Source organism: Pteropus vampyrus, unplaced genomic scaffold (genome assembly GCF_000151845.1).
Source record: "Pteropus vampyrus isolate Shadow unplaced genomic scaffold, Pvam_2.0 Scaffold81, whole genome shotgun sequence".
NCBI lineage: Eukaryota > Metazoa > Chordata > Mammalia > Chiroptera > Pteropodidae > Pteropus > Pteropus vampyrus.
The window spans coordinates 4,867,874-4,877,661 of NW_011888862.1; the positions used below are offsets into that span (position 1 = coordinate 4,867,874).

General features: G+C 38.0%; 1 long non-coding RNA gene and 1 pseudogene across 1 annotated transcript in view; one reads left to right on the forward strand and one right to left on the reverse strand.

The window, feature by feature from the left end:
• Positions 1-9,788, forward strand: part of LOC111741658 — a 189,171-nt gene that overhangs the window by 73,192 nt on the left and 106,191 nt on the right. The gene's annotated exons all lie outside the window — the stretch shown is intronic.
• Positions 7,206-7,324, reverse strand: LOC111741700 (annotated as a pseudogene).

A 9,788-nucleotide genomic window follows, 5' to 3' on the forward strand; every position in this document is an offset into this window, starting at 1 on the left:
GGGATTTACTCTAGAATGTGGTTTCTCAAACTCATTTTCCCACAGAATCCTTTCTGGAAACACCTATTAGCATTTGAAGGACACTGGTTTCCCAAGGAACAATTCCAGTCCAATTTACTTTTTTTAATAGATCAGGCTTGAGAGATTCCATGTCCAAGAGATAGTTAAAAAAAAATACGAAAGGGACAGGAACTGGAGTGCAGAGCTATTCTGCCAGGTTATTATAGCTTTCTGTACGTAGTGAGAATTTTTGTATGTTTGTACCTTTGTAATATTTCTATCAGCCTGGCTCCCGCTGTTGCAGATGAGAGAGGAAAAGATGAATTTGGAAGTGTCAATTCTCTTTAGCCAAAGACCACTTGGATAAATAAGTTGGGTTTATTACTCATTGCAGGGAAACATGGGGCACCCTCGGAAAGGGATGTTAGAGAAAACATATAGATTTGGGCTTCAGTTGGTTGAATTAGGAGAGAGTTTAAGAAAACAGGACTTTAGTCTAGATTGGATGCTGTTAGAAAGTGAGGACAATGCTATGATTGGGTATCTTGTGCATGGCACCTTGACCTTATTTTTGTTTGTGCTTAAACAAAATTATGAAGTGGCCTTGTTTTCTTTTATTATATTAGAGTAACCTTGTTTGAGACTGGTGTTCTATGAATTTGTTTATGTCCAACAGGACAAAAAAAAAATGGCTGAGCTGTGTGTCTTATGGGCTTATAAAAATATTGAGTTCCAGTTGTGAACATCAGATTAGTTTTGAATATCACGGGTTACTCTTTTTCTTTCAGAGGTCTTTATTCTTAATCACCTCAGGTATTCAAGAGCAAAACAGATTTCATTGTCTGAGGCCAAGACTCATTCAAAAGAGCATGACTCTGTTTGGGGTGAGGCCTTTACTACTGGGTCATAGGAGATAGTTAAAGCAAAGAAACACCACAGCAGATGGCCAAAAAACTGTGAGCAGCATGCGATTTTTATTGCATATAATCGTCGAAAGAATAAAAGAGACTGTTTGTTTTGTTTTGTTTTGTTTTAAAAAGCAAATCAACCACTCTTCTAACCAATGCCTTTTCAAATTCTGAACCTTTCAATCACTGCCTTATTAGAAGAAACAGATCTTCCCGATTTGGGCCAAGAAAACTCAAGAGGCATACTTACAGAATTGCATTAGAATGGAGAGAGGACCTTTGTGAACTCAAAACTGGCTGTTGGGGCAACACTAGCCCATTTCACACAACTGATTAGTGTTAGATTTAGAACTAGAATTCAGGCCTCTGATCCCCAACTCAGTGCTATTAAATAAATCCCCTGTGTTTAGCACATGGCCTCATATACAATAGGCATTCAGGCAATGGTTATTGAATGGGTAAATGAATTCATCACAGATATTTGGTTTGGAAATGGATTGTCCAAAGGTGACAGGAAAATCAATCACCATTTAACTGGCCTTTTTTTTTTTTTTTATGGTGACTTTGGTTAACAAAATCCAGTAAGTTTCAAGAGTACAATTCAACAGTATGACATATATATAAATTGCATTGTGTGTTCACCACCCATAGTTAGATTTCTTTCTGTCACCACATATTTGACCCCTTTTACCCCATCTACCTTCCCTTTCCCCCTCCCCCCACCCTTTCACCCACTGGTAACCACTAGTCTATTGTCTATGTCCGTGAGTCTCTGCTTATTCGTCCTGTTTGTTTGTTGCTTTTAGGTTTAGATCCTACATATAAGTGATATCATGTGGTTTTCAACTTTTTCTGTCTGGCTTATTTTGCTTACCATGATTATCTCAAGATCCATCCATGTTGTCGCAAATGGCTAACTGGCCTTTTTGACTGGCCTCCCAATTTGCCCTGCCCCTGCCTGCCATTCTCAGCTTAGCCCTTCTATCTAGGTCTCTTAGTCTTCAAAAGGAAGCATAGGCTTGAATAGTTCTTATTTCTTCTATAGCCTTGGATCTGAAGCAAAACAAAGTTCATTGTATTGGTTCTCCAGCAATAGATCTCAGAAATAATCAGTAATCAAAGAAGACCTTTGAAGAGCTCTTTAAGTAGAGAGATGAATTTTCTGAATATAAAAATGTTACAACGTTTGTTTTTCAACATCAATCAAATTGGCACTCAAGTACATAGGAGTTGACATTATTCATAATAGCATCTAGAGCCAATTGTTTTTGTCCCGTTATGATCCTTAACAGGTAGGTTTTCCATGAAATGATTAATCACGTTTTAAATTGTTACTTCAGAACTCATGAGATCTGACCGTGATTTCTGTACTTGACGCACCCCTAACGTTTTTGAAGGATAATAAGACTGTGGAAGGGAAGTGAATATTTTCTCCATACAGCAGTGTAGCTCTTAATGAATTGATCATCATCTCCTATTAGTGAAATATCTTCGATCCTGCTAATTGAAAATAAAACGATTTTCCTAAGCACAAAAAAAAAGCAATATTAAATGGTTTAGTCTTCGTTCGCTTAAGGGCCAAACATTAGTCAAGTGAGTTTATAGGAACAATTAATCAAAAAGTTTAAGCAACTGATTTTTTAATAGTTGAGAAAACCTTACTTAGCAGATTGGCTTTGGCTTTCCCAATAGCAAAGAAATAATTTTAGTGAAGTTGAGGGAAGGAGACCACAAGATAGAATGAACCATATCATGATCATCATGATCGTGATGATGATGATCATCATTTCACAAGCATGATGCTTTCACATAATTATTACCACTTCACAGAAATCTTGTGAGGTGTGATTTTTGTTCTCATTTTACAGAGGAGGACATCAGGGCTACAAGATGTTAGGAAAACCATCCAATGTAAGTCTTATAACCATGATTTAAATGCAAAGTCTTGGACTCTAAATCCTATTGTAGGTCCAGCACTCTATTTGCTGTGTCATTTGGCATCACAATTTGATTAGTGTCAAAAGAAAATATGAGCAATGCTAGAATATAAACAGGCGAGTAGACAAATGCCCAGATTATTACAACTTGCCATCACAATTCTGGATATGATCATTACACTTATACTGGAAAGACAATATAACTTGTAGAGTTGATAGATTAATAAATGTTCTCTTTTTTGTAATTTTATGTATTTTAAATAATTTTTTTATTTTTCAAATACAGTTGGCATACAATATTATATTAGTTTTAGGTGTACACATAGTGATTAGACATTATATAACTTACGAAGTGATCATCCAGGTAGTTATTACAATATTATTGACTATATTCCTTATGCTATACTTTACATCCCCATAACTATTTTGTAATGACCAATTTTTACTTCTTAATCCCTTTACCTTTTCATCCATCTCACCGCGCAAGTCCCCTCCTATCTGGCAACCATCAAAATGTTCTCTGTATCTATGAGTTTGTTTCTATTTTGTTAAATTTGTCCTTTAGATTCCACATGTAAGTGAAATCATGGCATTTGTCTTTCTCTGTCTGACTTACTCCACACAGCACAATACCCTCTAGGTCCATCCATGTTGTTGCAGATGGCAAGAGTTCATTCTTTTTCATGGCTGAGTAATAGTCCATTGTATATATGTACCATCTCTTCTTTATCCATTCATCCATTGATGGACACCCAGGTTGCCTCCATATCTTGGGTATTGTATACAATGCTGCAATGAACATATGAATGCATATGTCCCTTCAAAGTAGTGTTTCGGGTTTCTTTGGATAGAAGTGAGATTACTGGGTCCTTCTTTGTCACTTGTTATAGCCTTTATTTTAAAATCTATTTTGTCTGAAAGAAGTATTGCTAGTCCAGCTTTGTGTTTGCTTCCATGTTCATGAAACATCTTTTTTCATCCCTTTACTTTCAGTCTTTGTGTGTCTTTTGATCTGAAGTGAGTCTCTTGTAGGCAGCATAGGTAAGGGTCTTGTTTTCTTATCCATTCAGTCACCCTATCTTTTGATTGGAGCATTTAATCTATTTCCATCCAAAGTAATTGTTTATAGACATGTAGTTATCGCCACTTTATTATTTATATTTTTATTTATATTTTTATCTTTTTTTCCCCTCTTTTTCTTAAAGAGGAAAAAACATTTTTTGTAATACTGGCTTGGTGGTAAACTCCTTGATGGTAAATTCATGTTTGGGAAGCTCTTCGTCTGTCCTTCAATTTTAAATGATGGCTTTGCTAGGTAGAGTAATCTTGGTTGTAGATCCTTGCTTTTCATCACTTTGACTATTTCCTGCCAATCCCTTCTGGCAAAGCTTCCATTGAGAAATTGGCTGACAGTCTTATGAGAGCTCCCTTGTAGGTAGTTGCTTTTCTCTTGCAGCTTAAAATTCTATCTTTGTCTTTAACCTTTGGCATTTTAATGAGGACGTGTCTTGGTGTGGGCCTCTTTGGGTTCATCTTGTTTGGGACTCTCTGTATTTCCTGGGTTTGTATGTCTATTTTCTTCACCAGGTTAGGGAAATTTTCCACCATTATTTCTTGAAATAGGTTTTCAATTCCTTGTTCTCTCTCTTCTCCTTCTGGTACCCCTGTGGTACGAATGTTGGTATGCTTGTTGTTGTCCTAGAGGCCCCTTAAACTATCCATATTTTTTTGGGATTCTTTTTTCTTGTTGCTGTTTTTTTCTGCTACCTTGTCTTCTGAATCACTGATTCGATCCTTTGCTTCCTCTAATCTGCTGTTGATTCCTTCTAGTGTATTCTTCATTTCAGTTATTGTATTCTTCATTTCTGACTGGTTCTTTTTTATAGTTTCTATGCTCTTTTTTATACTTGCTATCTCTTTGTTGAAGTTGTCACTATGTTCCTTAAGCATCTTTATAACCAGTGTTTTCAACTCCGTATCTGGTAGATTGCTTGACTCCATTTTGTTCTTTTTCCGGAGTTTTCTGCTGTTCTTTTATTTGGGACATGTTTCTTTGTCTCATTTTGGCTACCTCTCTGTCTTTGTTTCTACGTATTGGGTAGATCTTCTGTGTCTCCCAGTTTTGGCAGGGTGGCCTTATGTAGTAGGCATACTATGTGGCCCAGTGATACAGTCTCCCTGGTTGCCTGAGACGAGTGCTCCAGGTGTGTCCCCTGTGTGGGTTGGGTGTGCCCTCATGTTGTAGTTGAGCCTTGATAGCTGTTGGCATGTCAGTTGGTGGGACTGACCCTCAGGCTGACTGGCTGTGAAGATTGGTCATGATCACAGTATATGAGCTGCTGTGCAGGGGCTGACCTCACAGAATGGGATTCATACCAGCAGACTATGGTGCCTGCCAAGACCACCCTTTGCGTGTGTTGCTTGTGGTACTAATTGGGTGGTGCTCTGGTGTGGTCTGAAGCTGGCCACTGGGTATGTTGATTTTGGGTCTTCTTGGGAGAAGCTCCCATACAGGCCAAGTTCAGCTGCTGCTTGTGACAGCCGGAGACCACCTGGTAGGAGCTACAAAATGATCTGCAGTTGGTTGCTGCCTGTGCTGGACCTGGAGGCATGTGGGAGAGGCCACACTGTAAACCGAGGCCAGCTGTCACCAGTACTGGGGCTGCAGCAGCTCAGCAAAAGGTCCAGGGCACTGTGAACCTGCTGCCGCCTGCCAGCTGCCAGTAAGGCTCAGCCGCTGAAAGAGCATCAGGTGGTACGCAGGTTCGGTGGGGCGGGGTCCCAGAGAGTCAACAGAGTGGAGCGAGCGGAGTTCACCAAGCCAATGCAGATATAGATTTGGCCATGTGAGGAGAGGGCTCAACAGAGGAAAGATGGCGCTTGCCTGCCAGCTATGTGAGAGGAGAGCTCAACACGAGGACAATGGTGGCGGTTTCTCCAGCCTTCACCCTGAAGCTGCACAACTCAATCTCTCCCTGTATGTCTCTGGCGCCTTTGGAGCTGCTGTCCCTCCTCTGGAGCACAGGGTGAGTGCCTGGGAGTGAGAGTCTGCACATGGGCCCCTTAAGCATTATGATGTCATAGAGACATGATGTGGTGTAGAGGATGCTACTTGGCCTTGCCTTTTTATAAACTTATAGTCTAGACATCAACCTAGAGGCAACAGAATAAAAATGCCTAAATAGGGGGTCAGCAAACTTTTTCTATAAAGAGCCAGATAGTAAATATTTTAGGCTTTGTGGATTATATGGTCTTTTTTCAGCTTTTCAACTCTACTGTAGTCATAGATAATACAGAAACGAAGTAGCATGGCTGTGTTCCAATAAAACTTTATTTATGGACACCGAAATTCAAATTTCATGTTTCATGAAATGTTACTCTTTTGATTTGTTTCCCAACCATTATAAAATGTTAAAAAAAAAAAAAAAAAACACTTTACGCTCACAGGTTGTACAAAAACACGCAGGATGCTGGATTTGGCCCATGGGCCGCAGTTTGCAGACTTCTGGAGTAATTAGTAGAGAATAGCTGTAAGGGATGAAGAAGGAGATATGGGTTTGATTGGGAGAGGGGAGAAGGACATTAGGATAAAAATATACCTGACTTCAGGTTTAGAGGGGACAGAGGAGAAAGCTTTTATTCAAAGTGTGCCGGCACCTCTTCCCCACCACAGTACTGAGTGATGCCTGCTGCCTTGAGGAATTGTTCTGAACAGATTTGCTCAAAATGACTCACTGGCTTGAATAAAGCTGGGGTAGATTTTCCGCCTTTTATTCAAAGGGAGTAATTGGCCCACCTGCGTCTCTTAAATTAAGATTTCTAGAGGTCAGGCCTTTAAGCCTCTTAACATGATTTACTTTTTATACCTTTTATCAGCGTAGAATAGCTGCTTTTCTCATCCTTTCCTGTAAAACCCTGTTCCAAATGTACAAGATACTTTATCCACACGATGTTTCATGGCTATTTCCAGGCCTACGATCACAGAAATACAAAAAGCTATAGAAAATTTAAATGGTTCCCTGTTAAGTGTTGTGGGCAGCATTTGACGAGACAGAAAATCTGCAGTTTGAGATGTGATTTGAATTTCTTGTCAGCCTTCTTCTCTTTTTTTTTTTTTTTTTTTGACCGAGGAATAAATTATATATAGGAAAACTCGTTCCTTTGGGCATATAGGTCTATGAAACTTGACAAATGCATGTAACCATAATGACGTGTTACATCTAATAGTTATAGGACTATAATGACAAGCAAGATATAGAACATTTCCATTAACCTCTTTTTAATTATACTGTTCCCTAACTCCGGCTCCTGGTAAACACTGATCTGCTTTCTGTCCCTATAGTTTTTTTTTTTTTTTTAACGCCTACAGCACCTGGTCTTCCTAGGTGGTCTCCCATCCAAGTACTAACCAGGTCCAACTCTGCTTAGCTTCTGAGATCAGACGAGATTGGGCTTGCTCAGGGTGGCATGGCCATAGACTCTGTCCCTATAGTTTTGCCTTTTCCAGAATGTTCTATCAATGGAATCATATAGGATGTAGCCTTTTGGGTCTGGCTTCTTTCGGCTGGCATGATGCATTTGATATTTATCCATGTTGTTGCATGTGTCATCTGTTTCCTTTTATTGCTAAGTAGGTTTCATTGTATGAGTATATCAGCTTGTTTATATATTCTCCGATGAAGGATATTTGGGTTGTTTCCAGTATTTGGTGATTATGAATAAGGCCAATATAAACATTCATCTAAGGTTTTTGTGTGAACATAAGTTTGTATTGCTCTTGGATAAATTTCTAGAAGTAGGATTGCTGAGTAGTGTGTTAAGTGTATGTTTAACTTTATGAGAAACCGCCAAATTGTTTTCCATGGCATTTGGCATCCCCTCCAGCAGAGAATGAGAGTTCTAGTTGCTCTGTATTCTTGCCAGTGCTTGGTACTGTCAGTTTTTGTCTTTTAATTTTGGCCGTTGTGGCTTAATTTACATATTCAAATGACTAACAATGTTGAACATCTTTTCATATGCTTATTTACTACTCATATATCTTCAGGTGAAGTATTCGTTCAAATTCTTTGCCCATTTTTAATTGGGTTGTTTGTTTTTTTTTTACTATTGAGTTTTGAGGGTTTGTTTTAATACTCTGGGAACAAGTCCTTTATTAGGTATGTGCTTTTAAAATATTTTCTTCAGATCTGTGGCATGTCTTTTCATTTTCTTGTGTGTGTATGAATTATTTAAATTGAACTATAATTGAAATACAACAATTTATTAGTTTCAGGTGTACAACATAATGATTTGACATTTGTATGCATTACAAAATGATCACGACGATAAGTCTGATTACCATCAGTTCCTATACAAAATTACAATTTTATTTTATGTCGAGAACTTTTAAGATTTACTTTCTTAGCAAATTTCAAATTTGCCATATATTACTATAGTCACCATGCTGTACATTGCATCCCTGTAACTTATTTATTATATATCTTTAGTACCTTTTGATCCCCTTCACCCTCTTCATTCACCCCCCAACTCTCCTCCCCTCTGGCAATAGCCAATCTGTTCTCTGTATCTATGGTTTTGTTTTTAGATTCCACATGTAGGTGAAATCAGATGGCGTTTGTCTTTCTTTGTCTGACTTATTTCATTTAACATAATATCCTCTAGGACCATCCATGTTGTCACAAATGGCCAGATTTCATTCTTTTTTATGGCTTAGCAGTATTCCATTGTGTGTATATGTATATATATATACACACTATGTCTTCTTTATCCATTCATCCATCGATGGACATTTAGGTTGTGTCCATATTTAGCCATTGTAAGTAATGCTGTAGTGAACATAGGGGCGCATATATCTTTTTGAATAAGTGTTTTTGTTTTCTTTGGATAAATACCCAGAAGTGAAATTGCTGAATCATATGGTAGTTCTATTCTTAATTTTTTGAGGAACCTCCATACTGTTTTCCATAGTAGCTGTACCAATTTACTTTACCACCAACAGTGCACAAGGATTCCCTTTTCTCTACATTGTTTCCAAACATTTGTTATTTCTTGTCCTTTTGATAATAGCGATTCTGACAGGTGTGAGGTAGTATCTCAATGTGGGTTTGATTTGCATTTCCCTGATGATTATCGATGTTGAGCATCTTTTCATGTACCTGTTTGCGATCTTTATGTCTTCTTTGGTAAAATGTCTATTCAGATCCTCTGCCCATTTTTTTAATTCGATTGTTTGTTTTTTGTTATTGAGCGGTACAGGCTTTTTGGGGGTTTTTTTTTGTATATTTTGTATATTAACTCCTTATCAGATATATGATTTGCAAATATTTTCTCTCATTCAGTAGATTGCCTTTCTATTTTGTTGATGGATTCCTTTGCTGTGCAGAACCTTTTCAGTTTGATATAGCCCCATTTGTTTACTTTTGCTTTTGTTGTCATTATCTTCGGAGTCAGATCCCAAAAAATATTGCCAAGAGTGATGTCAAGAAGCTTACCGCCTATGTTTTTTCTTTTCCTAGGAGTGTTATGGTTTCTGGTTTTACATTCAAGTCATTAATCAATTTTGATTTAATTTTTGTGTATGGTGTAAGATAGCGGTCCAGTTTCATGCCTTTGCTCGTGGCCGTCCAGTTCTCTAAACATCATTTTTTGAAGAGACTGCCCTTTCCCCATTGTATATTCTTGCTCCCTTTGTCAAAATTAATTGACCATGTGGGTTTATTATATGTGTGGGTTTATTTCTGGGTTCTCTTTTCTGTTTCATTGATCTATGTGTCTATTATGTCAGTAACATACTGTTTGATTTCTGTAGTTTTGTTAAATAGTTTGAAACCAGGGAGTGTGATGCTTCCAGCTTTGCTCTTCTTTCTCAAGATTGCTTTGACTTTGGGGGTATTTTGTGGTTCCATACAAATTTGAGGATTGTTGTATTTCTGTGAAAAATGAC